This window comes from Mustela nigripes, chromosome 14 (genome assembly GCF_022355385.1).
Source record: "Mustela nigripes isolate SB6536 chromosome 14, MUSNIG.SB6536, whole genome shotgun sequence".
Classification (NCBI taxonomy): domain Eukaryota; kingdom Metazoa; phylum Chordata; class Mammalia; order Carnivora; family Mustelidae; genus Mustela; species Mustela nigripes.
This window is the reverse complement of record NC_081570.1, coordinates 31,101,770-31,127,218: the sequence shown is the minus strand read 5'-3', so window position 1 is coordinate 31,127,218 and position 25,449 is coordinate 31,101,770. Positions and strand designations below refer to the sequence as shown.

The 25,449-nt window shown below is 40.3% G+C and overlaps 1 protein-coding gene across 7 annotated transcripts in view; it reads right to left on the bottom strand.

The window, feature by feature from the left end:
- Positions 1-25,449, bottom strand: part of NFYC (nuclear transcription factor Y subunit gamma) — a 68,916-nt gene that overhangs the window by 32,098 nt on the left and 11,369 nt on the right. Inside the window, exon 1 of one of the 7 annotated variants that reach the window (XM_059374306.1) lies at positions 18,980-19,227. The exons of 5 other annotated variants lie outside the window; for them this stretch is intronic. The gene's annotated coding sequence lies outside the window, so the exon portion shown is untranslated. Of the gene's footprint in view, positions 1-17,116; positions 17,245-18,979; positions 19,228-25,449 lie in introns of those variants that run through there. One more of the 7 variants, XM_059374307.1, reaches the window with a different exon arrangement.

Sequence of the window (25,449 nt, the reverse complement as noted above, 5' to 3'; positions counted from 1 at the left end):
CGTCCTGGGATCGAGTCCCACATCGGGCTCTTTGCTCAGCAGGGAGCCTGCTTCTTCCTCTGCCTCTGCCTGCCATTCTGTCTGCCTGTGCTCTCTCTCTTCCCCTCTCTCTCTCTCTCTGATAAATAAATAAAAATTAAAAAATATATATTTTATCTATTTATTTGAGAGAAAGAATATAAGCTGGGTGAGGGGCAGAGGGAAAAGTAGACTTTCCACTGAGCAGAAAGCCCATGCAGGGCTCAATCTTGGGCCCCAGGGATCATACATGATCTAAGTTGAAGGCAGATGCTTAACCGACTGAGCCACCTGGGCTCCCCTAGACTCTAACCTTTTAAAATGGAGCAAACAAAACACTTTTTCTAGAAATAAAAATAAGTATCAAAAACTTAAAAAAAGAATTTAACCTTTTATTGTATGGATCCATGGACAGGCCTAATCTTAGCAAAATTTGCCACCCGAGCTGCTATAGTCAAGGGAGGAAGATGCACACCGCGCCATGGCCAGTGTGGGATCTTTGCACGCTTGCTAATGATGGACAGGCTCAGTCTGAATGAGATTTAGAAAGCTGGTAGCAAGCTTTGGTTGTCCTCTAATCTGTTCCCACAAACATTACGAAGGCACACAATTCAAGAAGCTCCTTTAAATTTTATCCGTGGACAGTCTGCTTTTAAAGTTTGAGCTATCCCAACTAAGGCTGTGCTGGTGTGATCAGTTCCCAAATGTCTGTGCAGTCATTAGATCATGAATCAGTCTGGCTGGTGCAGAGCTACACACTGTTGGGAATGAGGGTTAGGTACAAAAGAGAAGTTAGCAAGTCTTTCTTTCTGGAACTGAGAAATGTATTAAATTTTTAAATGTATTAAATGTTTAAATTTCTAACTTCAGAGGCCTATCTGCATTAGAAAATCACAAACGGATAATAGCAAAATATACAAGTCAATAATAATGTCCTTTGTATTTTATTACATCATTAAAGTTTAGGACTTAAAAAAAGACATCAAGAGCCATGGAGGCTCACCCCTCTAAAAACCTTCTCACAGCTCTATTCCAACCTCTGCCAACCCCCACAATCCCATCCCAGGTGGTCACTCAGCTTCAATATGAGCATCTCCCTCCCTGGTTCTGGGAAACTGGCTTACTGGTAAGGTGCTCTTTTCCATCTTTGGACAGCTCTGACTGTTCTTTATATTGTTATATTTGCTAAGTTCCATTTGAGCTCTGGATTTAGAGTTACAGCCCTTATGATTTTTCCATACAGAAACCTTTTTTTATAAATTCCTGACTTCCAAAACACAGGTATCCTCATAAGAAACAGAGGATCTTCTCACAAGGAACATGATTTCTAGCATCTTTGCATAGAGATGATTAGTAGGGTAATTCTTTCAATACCTCTTGAAAGAATGTAAATTGTTACTATAAATTCCTAGAAAAGGTTGACTACTTTTATTAAAAAGGTTTTCCTGAGGGGGGCGCCTGGGTGGCTCAGTGGGTTAAAAAGGTTTTCCTTGGGGCACCTAGATGGCTCATGTCATGAACTCATGGTTGTGGGATTGAGCCCCACTTTGGGCTCTGCACTTAATGGGGAGTCTGCTTGTGGATTCTCTCCTTCTCCCTCTGCCCCTCACCCAGCTCTCTCTTCTCTAAAATAAATAAATCTTTAAAAATTTTTTTTTCCTCAAAGTAGATTCAGTCATTACATGGAGCTTTTAAAAATTAGACCAAATCTAGGGGGCCTGGGTGGCTCAGTGGGTTAAATAAAGCCTCTGCCTTCAGCTCAGGTTGTGATCCCAGGGTCCGGGGATGGAGCCCTGCATGAGGCTCTCTGCTCAGCGGGGAGCCTGTTTCCCTTCCTCTCTCTCTGCCTGCTTCTCTGCCTACTTGTGATCACTGTCTATCAAATAAATAAATAAAATCTTTAAAAAAAAATTAGACCAAATCTCAAACAAAAGATTTTATAAAAACCAATTGGTGTTCTCAGTATTTTCTGGGGCACAGGATTTAAATAACAAAACCTAACCAGCAAACAAATTTTGCTCACTAAACCACCCAACAAGCAAAAAAATATAAACCAACCTTAGTTAATCTTATCACTTCTTACTTTAGTAATTAAATACATTAATTATAACTAAGTTGATTTTGCTACAGAAACAGCCTATTCATAACATCTACAGTCTATGGAAAATGTGCCAGATCCATTTTCTAGGGTAACGAGAAGGTAAGTATTTAAAAGAAAGAAAGACTAATATTTCTGGATCCCTTTTTTTGGCGGGGGTGGGGGGAGAGTGCACGTTCATAAGCATGAGTAGGGGGAGGGGCTGAGGGAGAGGGAAAAGCAGACTCCAGGACAAGCCCAGGGCTCAACGCTGGCACTCGATCCCAGGACCCTAAGATCATGACCTGAGCCAAAGTCAGATGCTCAACCAAATGAACCAGTCAGAGGATCCTCCAGGATCCTCTTCACTCCATGTTAAATCACTATCTCTACCACAGGACAAAGCTATTCATATACAGTTGACAACAAAACTGCCTTAAGATCAAGCGCATCGCTTTAGATCACTCAGGAAACATACAGCAGAGGAGCACCTGGATGGTTTAGTCAGTTAAGCATTCTACTCTTGATCTGAACTCAGGTCTTGATCTCAAGATTCTAAGCTCAAGCCCCGCACTGGGCAAGGAGCCTACTTTAAACAAACACAATGACAACGACAAAAACAGGTGACTTAGGGGGCACCTGAGTGGCACAGATGGTTAAGCATCTGACACCTGGTTTCAGCTCAGGCCGTGATCTCAGGGTTGTGAGACAAAGCTCTGTGTCAGCCTCCATGCTCAGCAGAGTTTGCTTGAGATTCTCCCTCCCTCTCCCTCTCCCCTCCGTCCCCACTCGTGCTCTCTCTCTAAATAAGCAAATCTTTGAAAAAAGAAAAAAAAAAAGAAACAAGCAGCATAGAATTTCCCACATTTCATTATTAATATTAGATTTATCATTCATGTTCATTAATTATTTCATAATACTTCAATAAGATGTCTGTTTAACTCTTTAATAAAGACGTAAGGATCAGATGAAGTATTGAATGATTATTGCCAGAAATAATCTCAACTCCCAATATTTATTAATCTGCTTTTAAAAACAGTCTGCTTTCCAAAACCAGAAGGAAATAATCAAAGTCCATCACAAAAAGGCTGTTTCTCCAATGCTCAACTCAACTGCCATCCATCTAAAAGTCTTCTCTAAACATCCCCATCCAAACATGATCGCTCCTTCCTATGAACTTCAGAGCCCCTGATCTGTTCTGCTCTCACCACATTATCTTGTTTGATCATTATTTATGTGCATGGCTAATCATATTTCTCCTTCTGGTTTATAAGCTCCTTGTGAACAGGATCTGAATATGATTCATCTCTGGATTTCTCACAGCATCTAGCACACAGTCTGACTGATCACTCCTGAATGAATGGGCAAGAGAGTTGCTGGGTATGGCCCTTCTGAGAAAAAGAGGTCTCTTGGAAAGGCTGGCACAGACTTAATGGGATTGCCTGAACAACCAAAGGAAGTGGTTATACAAGCTATTCTGGGAAGCTCAGAATAAATGAGGTTCTCTCTGGGCCTTTAAAATAAGGACAGGGGCACCTGGAGGGTTCAGTGGGTTAAGCTCTGCCCTCGGCTCAGGTCATGATCTCAGGGTCCTGGGATCAAACCCCGCATTGGGCTCTCTGCTCGGTGAAGAACCTGCTTCCCCCTCTTTCTCTGCCTGCCTCTCTGCCTACTTATGATCTCTGTCTGTCAAATAAAAAAAATTTTTTTTTAAGATTTTATTTATTTTTCTGTCAGAGAGAGAGAGCAAGAGCGAGCATAGGCAGACAGAGTGGCAGGTAGAGTCAGAGGGAGAAGCAGGCTCCCTGCTGAGCAAGGAGCCCGATGTGGGACTCGATCCTGGGACGCTGGGATCATGACCTGAGCCGAAGGCAGCTGCTTAACCAACTGAGCCACCCAGGCGTCCCCTGTCAAATAAATTTTTAAGAAATAAAATAAGGACAACAAACAGAAATCCACCTGAAACTGACCTACTGAAGTGTATTTAAGATAAAAGGACAGGACAGGAAGGCCACAATGCCACTAACCCCCCAACCTACCCCAACACACACACACACACACACACACGCATGCACATGCCCTCAAGTTGCAAGGCATACTGGAAGCCTGGAAACATGGGTGCATACCACTCCTGAGTATAAAACTTTTGAAAGATAGCATATTCTCAGAAAGATGACCAGGACAGATTAGTAAAGTTTGAAAAATTAATAACTATAGATAAGTAGAAGGAGGGCAAACACCTCTGTTTGGCCATTCATTAGCAGGAAGATGAGGAGAAAATCATTGAGGAGATAATATGATTTAATTTGATCATTCAAGAATGGAAAAATCTAGCTGTCACTCTAATATCCAGCTACTCTTTATCACTGATGAAGAAAGAAAAAGACCTAAACAGTTTTCAAAACATCTCAGAAGCAGAGTACTCCTCTTTTTAAGATCTTGGAAATCTTCAAGCTCTTGCTCTTGACCAGGTACCATGGCTCACCAAACCCTCCTTCAGTGATACAATCAGAATGAAAGAGGATCTATCAAAGTGATTAACCTCCTAAAATACAAAAAAAAAAAATAAGGTTTTACTGCAATATTCCCTGGTTTCTAAAACTCTGTACCTTTAGGCTTTAGCTCTCTTTTCTTGGCATATACCTCATTCTCCTATGAAAGTCCTTTATAATATGCCTAAACCCAATATACAGTCTTTGAAATAACTAAAACCAAATACATGATTGTTGAGAGAGAATACCTGAAACCCTAACATAAGAACTGTTCAAGGAAAAAAGATCAAAGAAAGCTCCCCTGAAATGAAACCCAATCCTTGACCAACACTGCTTCCTATTAAGAACTAGAGATGACCCACTCCAGGCAGTCAGGTTTCACTTAAAAACAACACTCTCGTTGTCAAATGCAAGCAAATATATCCTAGCCCAGTTTCGACTGAAACAGCTAAACACTGGTACCATGTTTCCCTTTAATAGCCAACCCCCGCAGAATCCAACTTGCAGCCTTTAGGCCACAGACAACCCCAATCATTCCTGTGAATCTCCCTATGCTCAAAGTACTGATCTTCACTCCCTTTGTGACGTGCATTTTGATCATGTCCTCCTCTGTCATTAGATGACATGCTTTTTAGTTTTCCCAACTGGCAGCACTTTCACATCCATTTTATTATGTTCCAGTACTGTCCAAGTATTTATTGAAGTTAGTTCCAGGTTTATTTGAATTAGCCCAAACTGTTGGGATGTTATATTTCAAATGGAAAGTAAGAGATACAGAGAAAGAATATTAACACGAGTAACTAGATGGATAAGAAGGGGACAGGGTTTAAGTTTATTTGCACTTGCTATTTTAGATATTCTTCCACACTACAAAGAAAAGTGTAAATAAAATTTAAGAGCTAAGACTTCTGAAAGAAAACAATTCCACCAACAGACAATTTAGTTCTAATGTTTGTACAGATAGACCTAAGGACATACACCATTATCAATCATGCTAAAGAGCATTTCAAGTCTTAAGGAGGCCTACATTCTCTACAATAAAACCAATCTTGAATCAGCAATTTCAGGAGAAAAATAGCACTACTCTGGACACTGAAAGACCTGTGTTTGTGAACTGGCCTGCTGCCTACTAACTGCCTACTACTAACTGATAGCCTTGGGCCAGTCATTCCACTAAGCCACTCCAGGAGCAACGTATACTCAACATATATGCCAAAGAGGTGATCTGATATGGAAGACTTTCATCTGACCACTTGAGGATGCAATAAACGGATGAATACAAAAGAAGGCAGGGTGATTAGGGAGAAAAGAGGGGTCAACAGTCTTTAAGCTCATCTAAGGTTTCTACTAAATCGCGCAAGAAAGCAACAAGCTTAGTATTAGAAACCTTACTACTTAAGTTCTAAACCCTTATATAAATGGATACCAGCTAGTCAAACTTACTAGCAGGTTATTACACAGTACCTACCACTATAAGAATGAATAATGTAGCCTGACTGGAGACCCCTTTCCCCAACCCTGATCACTGGCAAATTCAATGTTTGAGCATGTCTGTTTCTAGCTCCAAGAAGCTAAGTATGAAGCTGTTTTTCATACTCGCTACTGGAAGAACCATGTTTCCCAAGACTAAGGGCTGGAACTAGCTGCACATTATTCTCCCTAAAGATCTGTTCACAAGGACACATTTTTAAATTGGCAGCAGAAACACTTTTCCTTCAAAAACAAAAACATGTTTCTGTCTGCTATCTACTACAACATAATCTTTTAAACAAGGGCCAGAGCACAGTACAGTTATAACTGGAAAAAAACTGAAGGCACAGCAACTGGTATAAGCATAATGAAACTGATAGGAAGGTATGAACGTAACACTTTAAGTTCTGTTTCTGTGGAAAATGATATGTAAACATCTTACTTCACATAACTTTATTCATCATTTGTTCATTAATGTTCAACTTAAACCATCCCTGCATGTGAAAGCAATAAAACACTATTTTGTGTGCGCCTGGGTGGCTCAGTGGGTTAAATCCTCTGCCTTCGGCTCAGGTCATGATCCCAGGGTCCTGGGATTGAGCCCCACATCAGGCCCTCTGCTCAGCAGGGAGCCTGCTTCCTCCTCTCTCTCTGCCTGCCTCTCTGCCTACTTGTGCTGTCAAATAAATAAATAAAATCTTAAAAAAACAACAACAACAACACTATTTTGTATGACAGAGGAAAAAAATAAAATATTTCAGTGGAGGATTCTAAAGCAAGGGTCTGGGAAGGAGAGCCGATGGGCCGGAATTGGGCCTGCAGCCTGTTCTCCTAAATTAAGTTCTGTTGGAAGACTTCACCCTCATTCACTGACACTGCTGAAAGCTACTCTCACGCTACACCAGTAGAGTTGAAGAGTTACAACATGAAATGTATGACTTGCAAGCTAAAAATATTACCTGGGCCTTTACAAAAAAAGGATCAGGTAACATTTAGAAGCCAATTCTAACTGTTAAGTGTTTTCTTTCACCGAATCCTTCCATGACAGAAGTAGTGTTGTCCCTCACTGACTGACGGGGTAGCTCAGTGGTGGGGGCTGAGAAGCTTGCCCTACCGCACAGCTGTTACACAGCTCCCTCACCTGGTCAGCCTCCCCAAGGAGCACAGAGCTCCCTGGCCTGGTATCCACCAGGAGCAACCTGGGCCGGCCCTCTCTGCCCCAAAGGAATATTTGTTAACCTGACTGTCCAACCTAATCAGAGTAAATAAATTCTTTCAGGAAGAATGGTGAGTTACTGATTTTTCAGGCTCTGAGCCTGAAAGAGAATTCTGACAGGAGCTGGAGACAGAAATAGTGCCAGGAGCCTGAATTAAATTGTATCCTAAAACAAAGAGGCATTTTGCCTATCAGATCCCTTCTCAGATTTAGAAATCCTGAAAACCACCTCTTCCTGCTTCTGGCAGGATCCGGTATTTTTGTGTGCCCAGGAGAGGTGAGAAATGTGATTCTGAAGAATGTTGCGATGCCAACTTAAGAGCTGCAGAGTTCACAAACTACTTGTCAGGTATGCTACCCTCAAATGATCTTCACTCAGCCAAATGATAAAGATAACAATAGTGTCCCAATTTTACAAATAAGAAAGCAAAGGATTAGTTATTTGCTTAAGGACACAATACAGCAAATGGTAGAGTTGGAAACACAAAGCCTCTGTTCTTTGCGTTGTTATAGCTTGTTCCGCCTTCCTTTTTGCACTATTTTAAGGTTTGTGTGTATTCAAATTGTTCAGAGAGACAAGCAGTCCTGCTGGGACCAATGACTCAAATCCATAACCCAAAAGATCAGTTTTATCCACTTGGTCCCATCATCTCTGTGCCAATAACAGAAAATGCTATTGGCACTCCTATCTACTATCACATAAACATCCTTTTCTCATTTCTGTTGTCTCTTTCCAAGTTCTGCTGCTTTTTTTTTTTTCCCCTGCCGCTTTTTTCTTTCCTATTTTATCCTTCGGCTTTGCAGGTCTCCAGGTCAGTCAGTAGCACCTACGAATATTCAAATGTGAACAGTGGGGGGCAGTAAAGTACAGGGAAATATATAAAGAAAATGACCTAGACCTGGAGGTTCTGGCTCTCTGGCTGCTAACTCGTTATGTTTATGATCCTGGGCAAGTCACTTAACTTCTTGGGGCCTCTGTTCATCTGTAGGAACACCTCACAGGGCGGCTGCAGCACACAAATGGGAAGACACATGCTAGAAAGCCTCGAAAAATACCAAGCATCATACAAGTGCCAGCTGGTGTATCATCTTCACTGCTAAGAGTAGGCTGACACCTACTCCTGATCTGAATGGTCTCAAGCAGAGCACCTAGCCCAAAGACTGATCTCCCTGAGGTAGTGTAGACAGTAACCCAACTTATTTCTTCCTCTAATTTAGACTTACTTTGTTGTTAACACAATTTCCAGGATTCCAGCTTCAGATGCAAATACACAGAAACATATACAAATACAGAGAAACCTTTTCCCATCTCTCTTAAAAACATGATATAAACTGCAAAGCCCTTTACACTGCTAAATTTAGAATGAGTGTACTCTTCCAAATAAGCAAAGAATTAAAAAGGAAATGACTAGGAATGCTCCAAATTTTAATCCCCAAGAATGTCAATGACAATAACTATGCAGGTTTTCCAGACTAATCCAAAAACATTTAAATTCTTAAACTATGTCTCCTTGGTCATGTCACACTTCTGCAAGCTAGGAGTGTGTGTGGCTGCTTTGTCCTTCAAAAGAAAATCTTGTTTGTTACATTATGGGGCAGAAGAGACCTGGAGTCTAGGTAGCATCCACCCTACCTGGCCCCACCACCCAAGAAGATGATTCTGTTTTGAGCTCTGGCTCCATCCAAAATCCTGGAGCACAGCGAACATGTTCTGAAAGCAGGCATTGCTGAGACTACTTCATGGAACGAAACCAACCTTGTTAAGGTTTTTTGGGAATAGTTCTGTCAAGAAGCCTGCTTTTTACAGTACAACTACAACAAACTAAATATACACATTCACTAATTAGTGGCCACGAAATTTTTCTTCTCCCCAAAAAACCATTCTCAGCACCCAATAAAATCTATTCCTACAGTAAACATATTCACTTTCTTCGGACTTGCGTGACATACTATTATTTGGCACATTGTTTCTTAAGCCTAAAATTTCCCTGCTCCTATGTTCTCCCCAGTTCTTATGTAATGGTCTTTGTTTCTGGAACATCCTCAAGGGAAACATTCCTTGCTCATAGTGGGAATTCAACACAAATCTACGGAACAAACACAAGCTCCTCAAGAACTATTTTAAGACCCCAAGTATCTATGGCCTCACTCTGGGTTTTCTTTGAAATGGTCATACAGGGAAATCCCTTCTGCAGTCCCTGTACCCAGCTGTGCAATAACCTTTGTGCAGTAATCCAACAGAAGAGTCAAAGAAGAGTAGGGAAGCAGAGAAACCTGTTCTTCAGAAAATGCACCACAAATGTTGATAATTACCCAAATCATAGACTCCACTGGAAAACAGGAGATTGTACTGGTGAGTTAATCCATCTAAAAACTGTCGGGTGGGGGGCAAAGAATTCTCAATTAAAAACCTGCAGGTGTTGTAAGAATGTCAATATGAGCTTGATTGTATTGACTTTGCTGTATGGATTCTGCTGATTCACAGACACACTGAATTCTGCCCTCTGTGTAGTGTCTTTTATGGTTGCCTTAGATGTTGAAAGGAAGGAAGGAAATGAGAAGAAACAAATCCTCCAAGCTAAACGAGCACTGCACCTCCTACCTCCATGTCTACAGCTGTCAGGAGCTGAGAGTGTAAAGACTACTTCAAAGAGGGCAAAGCAACTGAGATGGTTATGCTAATCCTTTACACTTTGTACAAGAGCTCTCTTTCCACCATCTCATTTGTTTTTCACTATACACACAGCACAGGTACTAATACTCCCATCTGTCAAAGAGACTTCATCCACACGGACTGAGGGGCTTTGAGGTCATAGGACAAGCATGTGCGGGAGCTGGAATGAAACTCCACATGCCCTGATTCTCTGTTCTGCAGTTTTCCACTGCATGTAGAATTAGTAACTCAACAGAGGACCCAAAACTTGAGAACATATGGCTCTTCGAAGCCTGCAACATTAAGTTCATCAAGCCTTTTACCTTTAGTTTTCCTCATCATCCTCCTGGAAAAAGTACTCTCCAAAAGGCCAAGATGCCAGATTCTCATACATTTCAGAGTGGAAAGTTTAAGGTTTTCAAGCTTGTTAAAGCTATAGTTGACCAAAAGACTGGGAGTCAGAGTTATCTAGCCACCAACCAAGAGTGAAGATGACAAGGTTTGATAGATCAAGTTCACTCTTTGGGGGCCTGGTGATGGGAAGTCACTCTTATCTTTTCCTTTTGGTTCAGAGGAATAGCCTTAGCCTAGCCCCCTTGTTGGAGATGTTTCCAAAGGTGCACGCTCACAGGAGGAATCATCTGGCTCAATACTAGGCAGTGTTTCAAAACTACAGCTATTGCCACACTGTGAACATGGTGACGATGTTATTTTAATTATGCAATCATTGCTCCAAGATATCAGCATTCCATTGTTCTACCTACCTCACTAGAGGTAAAGGAAGTATTATAAATCACAGCTAGGAAATATAAAGCAAAAGATTATTTAAGAGCATCATGACTCATCTAAAAATACCAATCTCTACAGTTCCAGATAGGAACACAAAATCTAGGAGGTGCCCACCACGAACCATAATGTGTGCATTTGCACAACTAAGGAACACCACAGGACACCTAACACAAATCTAACTGCCTCTCTATGTGGGAAAAGTTCTTCACCTATTTACCTGACCTCAGTGAATTTAGGATTCAGGAAAAGATCACTTCCCACCACACTCACTGGTGGTCCTCATTTAGTACCAAATTCCACTATGCTTTGTTCTAAAAAGAAAGATGGCTGTACTGGACAAAAAACTTAAACTGAATTATATTTTTCAGTCTGACTATATATTTGCTCCTTTTATGATCAACCTGTTTAGTCACTTTATGTAAGATTATATGTGAACTCTAGGAGAAAAAAAATGTCTTCCTTTTGGGGAAGAGCAGCACACACAGGCAAAGGGGAGGCAGAAGGAAGAATTACTCCTATTAGACAGACACAGGTATAGCCTGCATTTTTCATAGGCAGGAGCAACAGGCACAGTGCAAAGAACACGGGGCTTATGTCACTAGGCTCTGCCTCTGATTTCCTCACCCACAAAATGGGGATAATAATCTTCTGTCTTACCTTAGGTAAATACTAAGTGAGAGAATAAATATAAAATCATTCCGTTAACTGTAAAGTACCATTTTATATAAACATTACATACTATTACATTGCTTAACTACCTTCAAGGGTAGCTTCATAGGTATTTGGCCAGTTAATTAGCAGGAGAGAATAATCATGGAATTCAGGATATAAATAAATAATCAGGCAGAGTGACTGGAAATTTACCACTCTTTCTCTAATGAAAAGTTTCTCATTACCTTTATTTTTTTTTTAAGATTTTATTTATTTATTTAACAGACAGAGATTACAAGTAGGCAGAGAGGCAGGCAAAGAGAGAGAGAGGAGGAAGCTGGCTCCTGGCTGAGCAGAGAGCCCGATACAGGGCCCAATCCCAGGACCCTGGGATCATGAGCTGAGCCGAAGGCAGAGGCTTTAACCCACTGAGCCACCCAGGTGCCCCATCATTACCTTTATTTTAGATTGAGGATAATTACAACATACCTAGTCTAGAAACTAAATAGACATACCTTATATTAAAAGTTCTGCTAAATCCTACAGACAAGGCTATTCTATTTCTAGTTATTTATATTGTATGCTGCTCATCCATGTTACCATGATCATGTGGCTATATATTACTTGCTAAGCAAATGCTGCCAAATTCCTACACATGTATTTATGGATCATGCAGAGGCTGCCATTTGAGACTTTATAAAGCTAACACCAGTAAAGATTAAGCCCAACGCAACTCAGAAAAAAACTCCTAGCTTTTGCACTGGATGGAGGTGTGTGTGTATATACTTAAAACTTAAATAAGAAAGCTTAAGACAATACACACACACATATACAAAAAGTATATATACAACTCGTCTCAAGGAACTACTAGGTAACATTTCAAGGAAATATTTGTACATTTTCAGAACAAATGAAGGCCACCAGATGTTAGGGCAGTATTTCTAATCTTCTACCTATCAAGGCACACACTGAAAATGTTAATATTAGTTTTCTGAATGCTTAACCTATGGGCTAATACCAACACCCTCATTCCATTTAGCTTGTCACAAGATCATGTATCACACATGGTGTTCTAAGTATTCTGAGAAAAATGTGGGCTAACAGTGATACCTTACTTTGTTATGTAGGCCTGAATTAGGGAAGTTAAAGATATTCTGCAGTTTTAACTAAACTAACATTCAAAAAATGAGTAATTTTAGAGTAAAGAATACTCTAGGGATGCCTGGTGGCTCATTTGGTTAAGCTGCTGCCTTCGGCTCAGGTCATGATCCCAGGGTCCTGGGATAGAGTCCCACATCCAGCTCCTTGCTCAGCGGGGAGTCTGCTTCTCTCTCTGCCTCTGCCTGCCACTCTGCCTGCTTGTGCTTTCTCTCTCTCTGACAAATAAATAAATAAAATCTTAAAAAAAAAAAAAAGAATACTCTATACAGGAGCTGCACACTCAAATAGAGGTACACAAGCAAAAAAAGTGTACAGAACACTGACCTAGGGGCACCTGGGTGGCTCAGCAAGTTAAGCGTCTGCCTTCAGCTCAGGTCATGATCCCAGGGTCCTGGGTTCAAGACCCACAATGGGCTCCCCACTCAAAAAAAAGCCTGCTTCTCCCTCTGCCTCTGCCTGCCATTCACCCTGCTTGTGCTGTCAAATAAATAAAATCTCTAAAGAGAGAGAGAAAAAAAAAAGAACACTGACTGAAAGGACTCTACCATGTTCATTTCTACATGTCTCAACCTGAGGGCCCAACCTTTTTTTTGTTTCCAACTTTGACACGAAATTTTACCCTTCTGGTCCTTCTGTCCATTCTCTCTCCCTTGATGCCCTCCCGTTTATTTCCCAAGTTCAGCTATAATCTCTGAAGCCTAAATTCCGAATATACATTACCAATTCTGCTACTTCTCCAGTCCTGCAAACTGGACATCTCCAACTGAAAAGCCACCCAGAACTCAAATAAGCTCCATGTGTCCAAAATCATCTTCTTTCCCTAAATCTTCTCCTTCTAACTTGTCATTTTCCATCCTTCAGTCACCTAGGCTTAAAACCTCGGAATCGTCCTAGACTCTGTTCAATTCTAATCAACTTCCAGAATCTGTAGTAAGAGTACCCAACAGTGTCCATCTCCTGATCTTTCTTCATACAGTCACTATCTCTGTTCAGGGCCTCATCATCTCCATATAATAACAAAACTGCTGCTGCTGCTGTTGACAGCTAATACGTGTTTAATGCTGGGAACCAGGTACAGTTCTAAGCTCCTGGCTCTTCCTTTTCACCCTCATTAACAATCCAGTAAGGGTTGTGAACCTAGTATGTGAACTCACTGCACTGTTCACTGTTTCTGGAATCTTCTCAAATTCTGCTGATCTCTACATAATGATGCTTACTAAGTCTTAAAATGCCACATCAACCTATTACCCAAAATTTTCACTAGCTCACCAATGTCAACAGAGACAGTTCAAATTTCTTAACCTGGTGGTCACAGCTGACCCCAACTTACTTCTCCAAACTTTGTTATTCCACTCTCCTGTCCCTAACTCATCTCCTTATATGCTTGCTCTGAGCAGTCTGGGCCATTTACTTACTGCTCTCCTTCAGTACATGCTGTACGTTTTGAATCATGACCTTGCTCCTCCTTTTTCTGTGCCTAGAGTGCCCTTGTCCCTACCTCGCTGAGTCCAACGCCAGTTAAACTGCCTGCCTTCATTCCTAAGTCAGATGTAAAGGTCTCCCTTCCTTCTAATTCTGTGTCCTTTGGTTGTACTTCCCATATCAGTTTCACATACTTGCTATACATCCTGTCTCCCCTGTTAGATCCTGGAGTAAAATTTTATTTGTACACATTTTTAAAGTCTCCATACATAAGACATGCATGTGTGGTGAATTAGATTAAGGAAACGTAAAACACCCACCTTCTGTATTTTCTCCTAGGTAAAAACTACACAGCTTAGGGAGATAAAGGAAAAATTCGTTTTATCTGGGTATTTCCAATCAAGCAGTCTGGCTCTAGTTTTCTATGCAAATGAAATGATGAATACAGACCAAATGATAATACTTCCAAGAAAAAAAGGTAACCAAGTGAATCAGCACTGCTACTTGCTGTGGTTTGTCTCCTTTCCTCCTTTGAACTAAGGAACACAAGGTCATCAGCTTTGTTAAACATTTACTACATGGCTTTTTTTTTTTTTAGTTCTGCCTTTACACTGGAATTTACCTTCATTTCTTATCCTTCAACTGCCCTTTTTCACTATAGAGTGCAGCACTGTAACTTTATTTATAGTAAACGCTCTAAACAGAGAAAAACTTTTGGTCACGTTTTTTGAACAGTGGGGTGTGGCTCTGGGATGCGGAGGGGAGAGACAGCAAGACAAGGGTGACAATACAGACAGAATCTGACCAAGTTTTAAAGGTCCAGGCCCAATACTGAGGCAGCAGAGAGAAGAGGTTAAAAAGAAAACGAAGCTTCTGAGAGATGAGATGCAAGGAAGATACTATCCTGCTGTGTCTACTCTACTTTGCAGACACGGCATGCCTTAGCACCTACACATAAGATGTGTATTGTTCAAGCTCTCACTCTTTCAGTAAATTGTAACCTTATTTCAAATATATGGTGGCGAAAAGAAATCCAAGTACAAAAGAAAAAACTTTAAAAGGTTCAAGTAGATTATGGTCTCTCAGAGAATATGCAAATGAGAACAAGACCAAATCCACAACTACCCAAATTCACACATGTTCACAATTCTACTTTGTTGGTGGTAAAGATTAAAGTCAACATAGTTAAAATATTATTTGGGGAGTATATAGACAATGATTTCTACTTCAGTCTTGTCAAATGCTTAAAATGATCCTGGGATCTTTGTTTATGAAATACCAGTTGGCTTTAGGACTCACTTGAAGAACCAGGCCCAAACTTGTTTGGGAGTTAGCTTGTTCCTGAGGTGTATTAACAACCACCACCACCACAAAGCGAAACAAAACAAAACAAAGCGCAACTGGCATGCAGGTGTTGTATCTGTATACCTTAGTTTACTTCTTTGTAATGTATAAAAGTAACCCAGCTCTCTGGGACACCTCAGCCAGGTGGGCACCATTAGCTTCCTAGCTGATTCTCTGCTTTCTGAATAAGCCAGTTGGCTAAGGCAAGAAATCTTCAGATCCCAAAAGGGACTGTAAGTCAGCTGCCACAGCAGACTTTCTAACCAACAGACTCCTCACGGAGACTTTTAAACCACTTCCCATGGCCCATTTTCTCTGCTCCTTCTGTGTTCAAATACCAAACCTATCTGGGTATACCAAAAGGAAGAGAAATATATAAAATAAAAAGTAAAAACAACTTAGGGGGATAAAAGAAACCTGGAATGAACTAAGGAGTTGAACTTCTGATTTGCAGAGGCCAGCCATTAAAAAGCTGAAAGACTGGGGCACCTAACCTGACTTAATAGGACAGGAAATCAAATAGATCACAAAATAGCCATCCCCCAGCCCGAGGAAGAAAAAGAGTCCTAAAAATAGATGACATCAGGCATGTAAAATGGGTGAGAAAGAAATCCCTATGGGTTTCCACCATTTACCTCAGAAACGTATCTCACAATATGTATCAACTATGTGGAATTCATGCTAGTGTTTATATTTTGATGAGACACCAATTTTTTTTTTCAAGTCTTTACCCCAACATTTACTTGCTTGCTACTTACTCTGCAAGAAATAACTACCTCCCCTTTTGATTACTGACCAAAAAAATACGACCACAAAGCAAACCAAAAAAATGGCTCCAGTTGACTTATATTTGTTGCATAAACTAAAAATGTAACCTCTACCTAATAAGTATCTGCAACTATTAGAACTTACCTGCATTATAACACAGATCTCAGTATCCAATCAGAACAGGTTCCCAGTTTTTATTCTGAAAGGCTCCTAAATCTAGTAAGGGCTTTTTAAAAAATCAGCATTCCCATTTCATCTTATTTCAAGACACTCTTAATTTTTGACAAAGGGATTAAAATTCTTTTACAGGAATCCCAGTAAGGGAAAATGGCATTTCTTTTCTTTGATGCCCCACCTATCTTCCTAAGTTTTTAACCCCCACCCCCCAACAGTCCAGATTAATAGCAGCTAATATTTATGTAGCAATTCACAACTTGTGAAGCTCTCTGACATACATGATCTCATTTGAGACTCACCACTAAATAGGAAGGTGCTATTTTTAGGTTCCATTTTTACATGTGAGGAAGCCGACACTAAATGGCTGACTTGCCCAAGCTCACAAAGCTGGTGACAGCTGAATGGAACCTGAACACAGGTCTCCTGATGTTTAATGGCCTGCTTTTGCTACCGCACCATGCTGCCGAAAATACTGTAATCAGAGTACAAATAAATGCACAAATCTAAGACCCTGTCTAAGTTGCCCCCACCCACACACACCCACCTCTAGTCTAAGTTCTAGTTAGCTGTGGAAGGTCTATTCTCCTGATTTCTTCATTTTTCTGGAAAACATTTATCTGGCTTATGTGTTAAATAAGGAGATCATATGAACACCATTCTGCCTATACTAGAAGGCACCTTAGTCACCAGGGGTTCTGCACAGGCACGCCTACGTGCATTTTTCCAGATAGTGGGTCAGATTCTCCAGAGTCCATGACTCTGGAAAGGTTAAGAACCCAAGCTAGAAGCAATGGCTAGATATCTTTCCAAGAAGCAAAATCCACAAAGTTTTCAAAATAAAGAGTTTTAATCAAGGCCTCATACTGTGCCCCACTTACCTTCTGCCTTCCCTGCTCCGGGCCTTCTCCCAGGCAAAGAGAGTCATTCTGTAATCTACATCTGTTTTTTAAAGCATACATAAAACCTGGAGCAACTGATAACATATAAATCAATGTCTTATAAAAAAATAAATTTAAATTAATTATCTATTAAAATGTAACCCTTAACACATACTCCTTTCTCTTATGATTTAACTTCCCAGAATGACAGTTTTCTTACCACAAGCATTCCAATTCCCTCAAAGAAGTTTTACAAACATAACTGCTTTGAACTCCTGAAATGCCATTCTTCACTAAGAACCCTCTAGATTACACAGGAGACAAGGTAGCGTGCAAGGAATTCTGAATCTGTTAGGCAGTTCACTCAACTATCATACCAAAAGGATTTAGAATTTTTTTGCTGGGGGAAGGAACAGAGAAGAGTGGGAGACAGAATGAATGCAGCCCTATTTATTGTCCTACTGCTTGAAAACTCCTAATCTGAATCTATAACATATTCCTACTACCACTTGAACATCAGAAGTACAGTCTCTTTTCATCTTAAATAGAGCTTTTCAGTCTAAACCTGTATAAACAAACTTTGTCCTTCAATCTTTCAACTCCTCGGCAGTTTTTCAAGGTCACTTTTGCAAGCAACGACAGAGGCCTGCATCGAGCAACTTTGACTGCTACACTACTCCAATTCCAAGAGCCCCAAATCTAAACGCCTATCGATCCTCTCAGATAAATCCTTTACAGGAGGGGAAGTGGGGGAAGGCAAATCAACACCCTCCAAACTTCTCCTCTACTAGGGCCTGCTCCTTTTCCCTACCCAGAAACTCAGTACTGCTGGCTCACTGCTCCACGCTGAGTCTGCTGCAGAAATGTTCCAATGACCTTCATTTCATATTTGCAAATAAGAAGAAAACAAAGAAAGGCTTTTTAAAATCAAGTGTATTATAGATGTTAGTACATGGGACAGAAGAGTTCACTATTCACAAAAACTGGCTAGTTACTGATTAGCAACCTGCATTAGCTTCGGATCCCTAAAAGAGGGGAAAAAAATATCAAGGGCAAAAGATAGGGTGCCTATACTCTTAACTTTCCTATTCACAATCTGCAGGTAAAATAGGATTCAAAATATTTCATACAGAAAATGAAAAGCACTTTGCTCATTTCATTTTTAAAGAACCAAACCAATGCCTGACAAAATGTGTGAAATTGGTAGAAAAAGACTTGCTCTTGTCACTGCCAATATAGTGGAAAAGTATGTTTCTTTCCAACATTCTAAGCTAGAATGTGTATTTTAAAACAAAGATTGTTACTTAATTATTGGTCCGTATTAGAATAGAAGCAGACAGGTAAATCAAGAAAGTTACGGGAGAATTTCACACTGGCATGTGGGCCTTCCTTCACCATTAGAACCTGCATCCATGCAAACCACATTTTCACACAAATTTAGAACAGCAATAGTGTTGCTTCCACCTCTGAAAACACAGATGTCAACAAAGTGCATGGAAACAGAGAAAGTCTTACAACAACTCAGCTTATTCTGTAGGAAAGCTTCAGTGCACTTGAACAAAGGAAAATTATTTGGAAAACAGTTAAGTTTACCCAATGCAAAGAGAAAGTGCTTTGCTTCTGTGTGCCCCTGGAAAATGATTAGCCTTTCTTCATGTACCTGATCTTGTCAATACTCAACTAGGAAAAGAAATCCTAGGTGAAGGGCATGCAAAATCTAAACAGAGCCAAGGTATTCTAGGTGCACCAAAAGGTATGCATGGAATGTAAAGTGGCCATTTTCTGAAACAGTGCAACTTGTCTACACTCTCTGAAGCTAAACAGTTTCTACCATTTTAACACAAAACAAAGAATTAAACTTACCGAGAACTGCATTAATTTTACATGTAGTTATTTATATCTCCTCGGACAGGGAGAATTTAAGTCACTCCTAGCCCTCCCCCCCAAAAGGACGGAGGAAACAAAAGGCAGCAGGAGATGCAGAAACCTGAGTCTGGAATGTCCACTCCAGTGAAAACCCGAACAGCTGTCCCCCCACCCCCCAGCAAACTATTCGCCATTTTTCTTTGTCTTTCAGCTGACCCCTGCCTCAGTGAAAAACTCCGAGGCTCCAATGAAGCCCTGCAGCCTCCTTCCACTTTAACAGTCAAAGGCATTCAATCTAGCATGCTATTTGACACCAAACCTTGCCTCCAGAGTGGTCCCATTGGCTGAGCTGCTTTATCAGCTAAGAACACAAAGCCATGATTGGCTGTTCACGTCATCAGTTACCTCCTTTGTACACTTCCTGTTTTAAAGTTACCTTGAGAAGCAGAACAGGGGTCAGATTCAGACTTAAAACTACGGGGAACTTAAGGCTTGGAAATGCCTGGCAAATGCACACAGCAGATGCCCTAGGGCCTCTTGTGTTTCCAACAAGAAGAAAATGCAAATTTACAATGTTCTTAAAATCACACGAAAGGGCTGTTACAGTTCCCACCCAAAGGATTTCTTATTGGCTGTCAGAGTTCCATTTAAAAAATTTAAGGTAATTTAACTGCTTCTGATTGGCCATCAAAGATGTCTGTAAGATATTGCTACAGTATCCTATGGCAGTAAACCAGAGAAGCAATGTGCACAAGATCGGAAAGTTGTGACTTAACTATCTTCAGTTTTCTCTTGAGCATTAACAGAAGAAGAAAAAGAAAACGGGGTGGGCTCATCCAACAGCTCCAAAGAAAATGTGACCTCAGTAACAAAGAGTGGTATCAATGGTCATACAACAGTTTGTAGGATTTCTAAAGAGGCATTTGTCATTATGTCCCTGGTAATTCTAAAAGCACATATTAGTACTAGGTTAAATCACCTTATTTTGAAACACAAACTAATCTAAATAGGAAAATTATGGAGTAATATAAGAAGGTAGTGGCTGAGACGGTGGCATTTCCAGAACGTCTACCAGGAACCAGAGAGAGAGAAATACAATGATAAAGGGGGATGGGAGGGAGGGGACTGGCAGAGAGAAAACATCAGTGCCTACTATTTAAAGTTCACTACAGTTTGATGGATTAACTTATTCAGGATGGTCATTAAAAATGTTGATTAGCTTTTCCACAGTTTTGATATCACAGAGAGTAAACTCCTCTACCACATTTTCAAGAGTAAGTAGCAGGGATGATCTCAGGAGAGAGACTGTAAGTACTGCAGTTACTGAAGACATTCTGGGATGCTCAAGTTTACCGCAGTGGTCAAGATTTGCTTAAGGATTTGGGCCCAGCTGTTGAAAAGGAGCTTCCTAATATGGTGAAAATGAATTAACATGTCTTTTTTCTTTTCTTTTTTACAAAATATTCAATACAAACACTGCATTATTACCAAAGGTCTTTAACAATCTCCTTAGCTCTGCTTCCTCCCTGGAAGGCTAAGTATCCTAGGACTGAACAACACAACTGTTTTGCCAGGTAAAGGAGACCTTCTCTAGAAATACCTTGGCTGACCTTATATGCGAGGTCATCGTGGGCATAGGTAGGGATTTGGCAGCGCCCTGAATCAGAAGCAAGGTGGTCCTTCCAATCACTTTGCCATATTTTCTCTACACACATTCCACTCATTTCTCACATTGGAATGAATTAATTTCTAAACACCACCAATTAGTGCCAGGCTTTATGTTAGGTACATTACAGACTTTTCCCCTCTAATCCTCACTATCCCCTTTAAATGTGAGAAAGAGCGAAAAAGAAGTTTGACAACTGGCCCCTAACCATACATTAAGGAGGCAAACTCAGGTCACACCTAGGGTACTATTCTTTCTATTGTACCACAATGCTGACACCGAGACATGAGGCACCTCAGGGCACAGCCAAGGAAATTCTTAGGCGTCACATACATGTAGAGGTGGCATAAACTATTACATCCAACTTCATTAATTTAAAAATCAGAAATCTGACTGATGTTGAGCTTGATCTCTTGATTAGAGACCTAGCTAAGAATGTGACAAAACAGCACCCTCTCCTTAAGGCCCCAAAGCTACTAGAAGGGACTGTCTCTAGCATACCCTGCAACCCTGCAAAAAGCAACTCCTGAGCCATAAAGGGCAGTGTGGGATGACTACCAGCTGCTACCAAAAATCTTCCCCATGCCTTTCACCACCAGTCTAGGCTAAAATTTGGTTCTTGTCCCAAATGCCCAGCCCCACTCTGTGCTTGATGTACCGAATTACACCAAACATGTCTCTTAATACTCTGTGAAGGTCTCTGGCATAGTTTTTATTAGTTCTTGGAAAGTTTGTAAGAAAAACACTTTAACCCCTACTTCTTTTTCTTTTTTAAAGATTTATTTATTTGAGAGAGAGAAAGAGCATAGGGAAGGGTAAGAGGGAGAGAGAAACTTAAGCGGACTCTGCACTGAGTGCGGAGCCCTACTTGGGACTTTATCTCACAACCCTGAGGGCACAACCTAAGCTGAAACTAAAAATCAGAAACTTAACCAACTGTGCCACCCAGGCACCCCTCAACCCCTATTTCTCATCAACAGCTACCTTACTGTAATTCAAGCTAGTGGGAAGAGAACGGAAATTATCCTAGAATTTCCATCTGGCAGCCTGACCCATTCAACTTACTACTGCTTTCTCCTCTCTAGCCTGTTGTTACTGTGGAATAAGAGCGTCATGCGATCTCTGGGATTCCAACTCACATTCTTCCCTGGTCTTGGATCTTCCCTGGTCTAGCCCTCCAAACCAGACAACTGCATCGTCTTGCCCTAAAAAACACCCAGATCACTATGAGGCAAAACGAAGGCCTCTGATTAAGTGGTTCAAGCTTAAGTGCTCTCAAAGTAGTTATGGTGGGACCTGATGCTTTTGGTCAGAAAATTCTATGACCCTGGCCAAGTTACTTAACCATCTCTGAGCTCACTTCTTCATGTATAAAACAGAAAAAATAACACCAACCCATGGGAATGTTGAGGCTTAATTGACAGGGTAAAGTATTCAGCATTAATACCTAGCATGGGGTAGGTACTCAATTAATATCTAAATATATACTTGACTATGGCACTTAGCACACATTATAATTACTTTCAACCATGTCTCTGTTACCAGAGGAGGGCTTCCTGAAGATGTCTGTGTTTTATTTATACCCACATATAGCACCATTGCTCAGTACAGAGGTATACATCAAACGCAACCTTAGCCATGGTGTCAACAAATTAACAAGGAGTAGTGGGGACTGAGGGAAACTGGAGAGTGCATGTCCCACCTAAAGGGGCAGCCACTGTTCAGCTCCAATTGACAAAGGCCATGGAGGAAGATTAGCCCACTGCAGCAAGAGTTTCGGAATCAACAAAAGAAGCAAAAGCTAGATCCCGAACACAAAAAGTTGATGCCAAAACAGCTCTTGATCAGCATCCTGAGGAATGACTGAAGGACCAGAGTTATGGCAGAAGTTGGCTGTAACCACCATGACAATTCAGAGCCTTACTCAGTCCCCCAGCTAACCTAATCTTGCAGGTTATACTGTATCACATCAGAAACATGACTAGTAGCAAAGATACTAGACTCTTCAGTGCCCTGAACAAACACTTCACTGATGGTACCCCTAACTGATTCCTTTGGACTCAGAGAAGTAAGTGAACCTGGAAGTCCCAAGAAATATCAGAGAACCTCTAAAGAAAAATGAACTTTTCATCTGTTGTGATATGAACACAAGCCATTTTCATTTGAATATTAAATACACTGTGTGACTTCTTATATACTAAGCTGATGAGAGATGTATATAGCAGTTTTGTACTGACGTGATAGGCTAAGGGAATGGGGTGTTTTCTTTTTTTTTTTAAGAATACCTTTAATGCAACTACTCAGAATCAAATACTGTATTTTGCTTATATAAATGAGAAACAAGGGTGTTAGTCTCCCAATATTAGATACTACTATACAAACTGTTTTGTAATCTTTTTCACTTAAAAAATATCAACCTTCCATATCAAATATATATCATTTATAGTTGGGTTATATTCCATTAAATGGATGTACCATAATTTTTCAATAAGTTTTATATTAATAACTTCAGTGTTTTCAATTTATTTTTTTAATTTTTTTAATATAGCTGATACAATGTTACACCAGTTTCAGGTTTATAACACAGTGATTCACCTTCTCTATGTTATGTTATGCTCACAAGTGTAGCTGCCATCTGTCACCATACAACACTATTACATGTCATTGACCATACTCCCGATGCTGTGCCTTTCATTCCTGTGGTTTATTCATCCCATAACTGGAAACCTGTATCTCCCCCTCCATTTCAGCCATTCCATGCCTTCCCTGGCAACCATCAGTATGTTCTCTGTATTTATAGGTCTGATTATGCTTTCCTGTTGTTCATTTGTTTTGTTTTTTAGAGTCCACACATGAGTAAAATCATATAGTATCTGTCTTTCTCAGTCTGACTTACTTCATTTAGCATAATATCCTCTAGGTCCTTCCATGTTGTCACAAATGGCATCATCTCATTCTTTCATATGACTATGTAAAAATCCACTGTGCGTGTGTGCGCACACGCGTGTGTGTGTGTGTGTATATACCACATCTTCCCAACCACTCGTCTATTGATGGACATTAGGTTGCTTTCACATCTTGGCTATTGTAAATAATGCCAAGGCTACAATGAACAGAGCGGTACACATATCTTTTTGAATTAGTGTTTTCGGGTGCCTGGGTGGCTCAGTGGGTTAAAGCCTCTGCCTTCGGCTCAGGTCATGATCTCAGGGTCCTGGGATCGAGGCCCGCGTCGGGCTCTCTGCTTGGCGGGGAGCCTGCTTCCTCCTCTCTCTGCCTGCCTCTCTGCCTACTTGTGATCTCTGTCAAATAAATAAATAAAAATCTTAATAAATAAATAAGAAAGAAAGAAAGAAAGAAAGAAAGAAAGAAAGAAAGAAAGAAAGAAAGAATTAGTGTTTTCATTTCCTTTGGGTAGATATCCAGTAATGAAATTACTAGATCGTATGATATTTCTATTTTTAATTTTTTGAGGAATCTCCATACTGTTTTCCACAGTGGCTGTACCAATTTACATTCCCACCAACAGCAAAAAAGGTTCCTTTTTCTCCACATCCTTGGCAACACTTATTTCTTCACTTTTTAAACTTTCTGACAGGTGTAAGGTGATGTATCACGGTGGTTCCAATTTGCATTTTCCTGATGATTACTGATATTGAGCACCTTTTCATGTGTCTATTGGCAATCTGTACGTCTTCTTTGCAAAAATTTATTTTCAGGTCTTTTCAGGTCCTCTGCCTACTTTTTCACCGGACTTTTTGGTGGGGCTGCTGAAATGTATAAGGTCTTCATATATTTTAGATATTAATCCTTCAGTGTCTTCAATTTTAAAATACTGTAAATAGGGGCGCCTGGGTGGCTCAGTGGGTTAAAGCCTCTGTCTTTGGCTCAGTTCATGATCTCAGGATCCTGAGATCAAGCCCCACACTGGGCTCTCTGTTCAGCGGGGAGCCTGCTTCCCCCTCTCTCTCTCTGCCTGCCTCTCTGCCTACTTGTGATCTCTGTCTGCCAAATAAATAAAATCTTTTAAATAAATAAATAAATAAAATACTGTAAATAGTATCACAGAGAACATCCATTATGCCCATTCCTTCTACCCTCATTATCCCTTCCAGAACCACTGCAATGGCTTCATAAATATTATCATTTTTGTCTGGTTTTTAAAAAAACAACCAGGGTCAGTGGGGAGGGATAGGGTAGTTAGGTTATGGACACTGAGGAGGGTCGTACTACGGTAGGTGCTGTGATTTGTGTAAGACTGATGATTCACAGACCTGTATCCCTAAGCAAATAATAGATTATAGGTTAGTAAAAAAAACAAAACAAAAAACAACAAGAACAACAAAACAAAACAAACCATGAAAGACAGATTTTTCTAATGTTAAATCTTTCCATTTTCCATTTTGGTTTTAATTTTTTTTTATTATAAGCAGAAAATTAAGGACTGCCAGATTGTTGCTTCTGACCCATACCCTTCACCTCACTTGGTCATGAACAACTATTAGTTATTTCCCAAACCAAATCCACCTTCAAAGTTAAAACTTTGTGTCAACAAATTTTCAAAAGAATCTGACAGAAGTTCTAAAGATAATCTCCAAAGAAGTCCCAGAAACATTGTTTGTTTTGTTTTGAGCAATGACAGTATCATTAGAAAAAGGAACACAGTGTTTGCTGGTACCCAGTAAATGGCTGCTCAATAAGTTAATGAAGTAAACCAATAAATGAGATGGTAAGTGGATCATAAATTCTCAATTATTTGTTTTTAAAAAATAAATTGTATTCTCCAAAGCATAAATTAAAA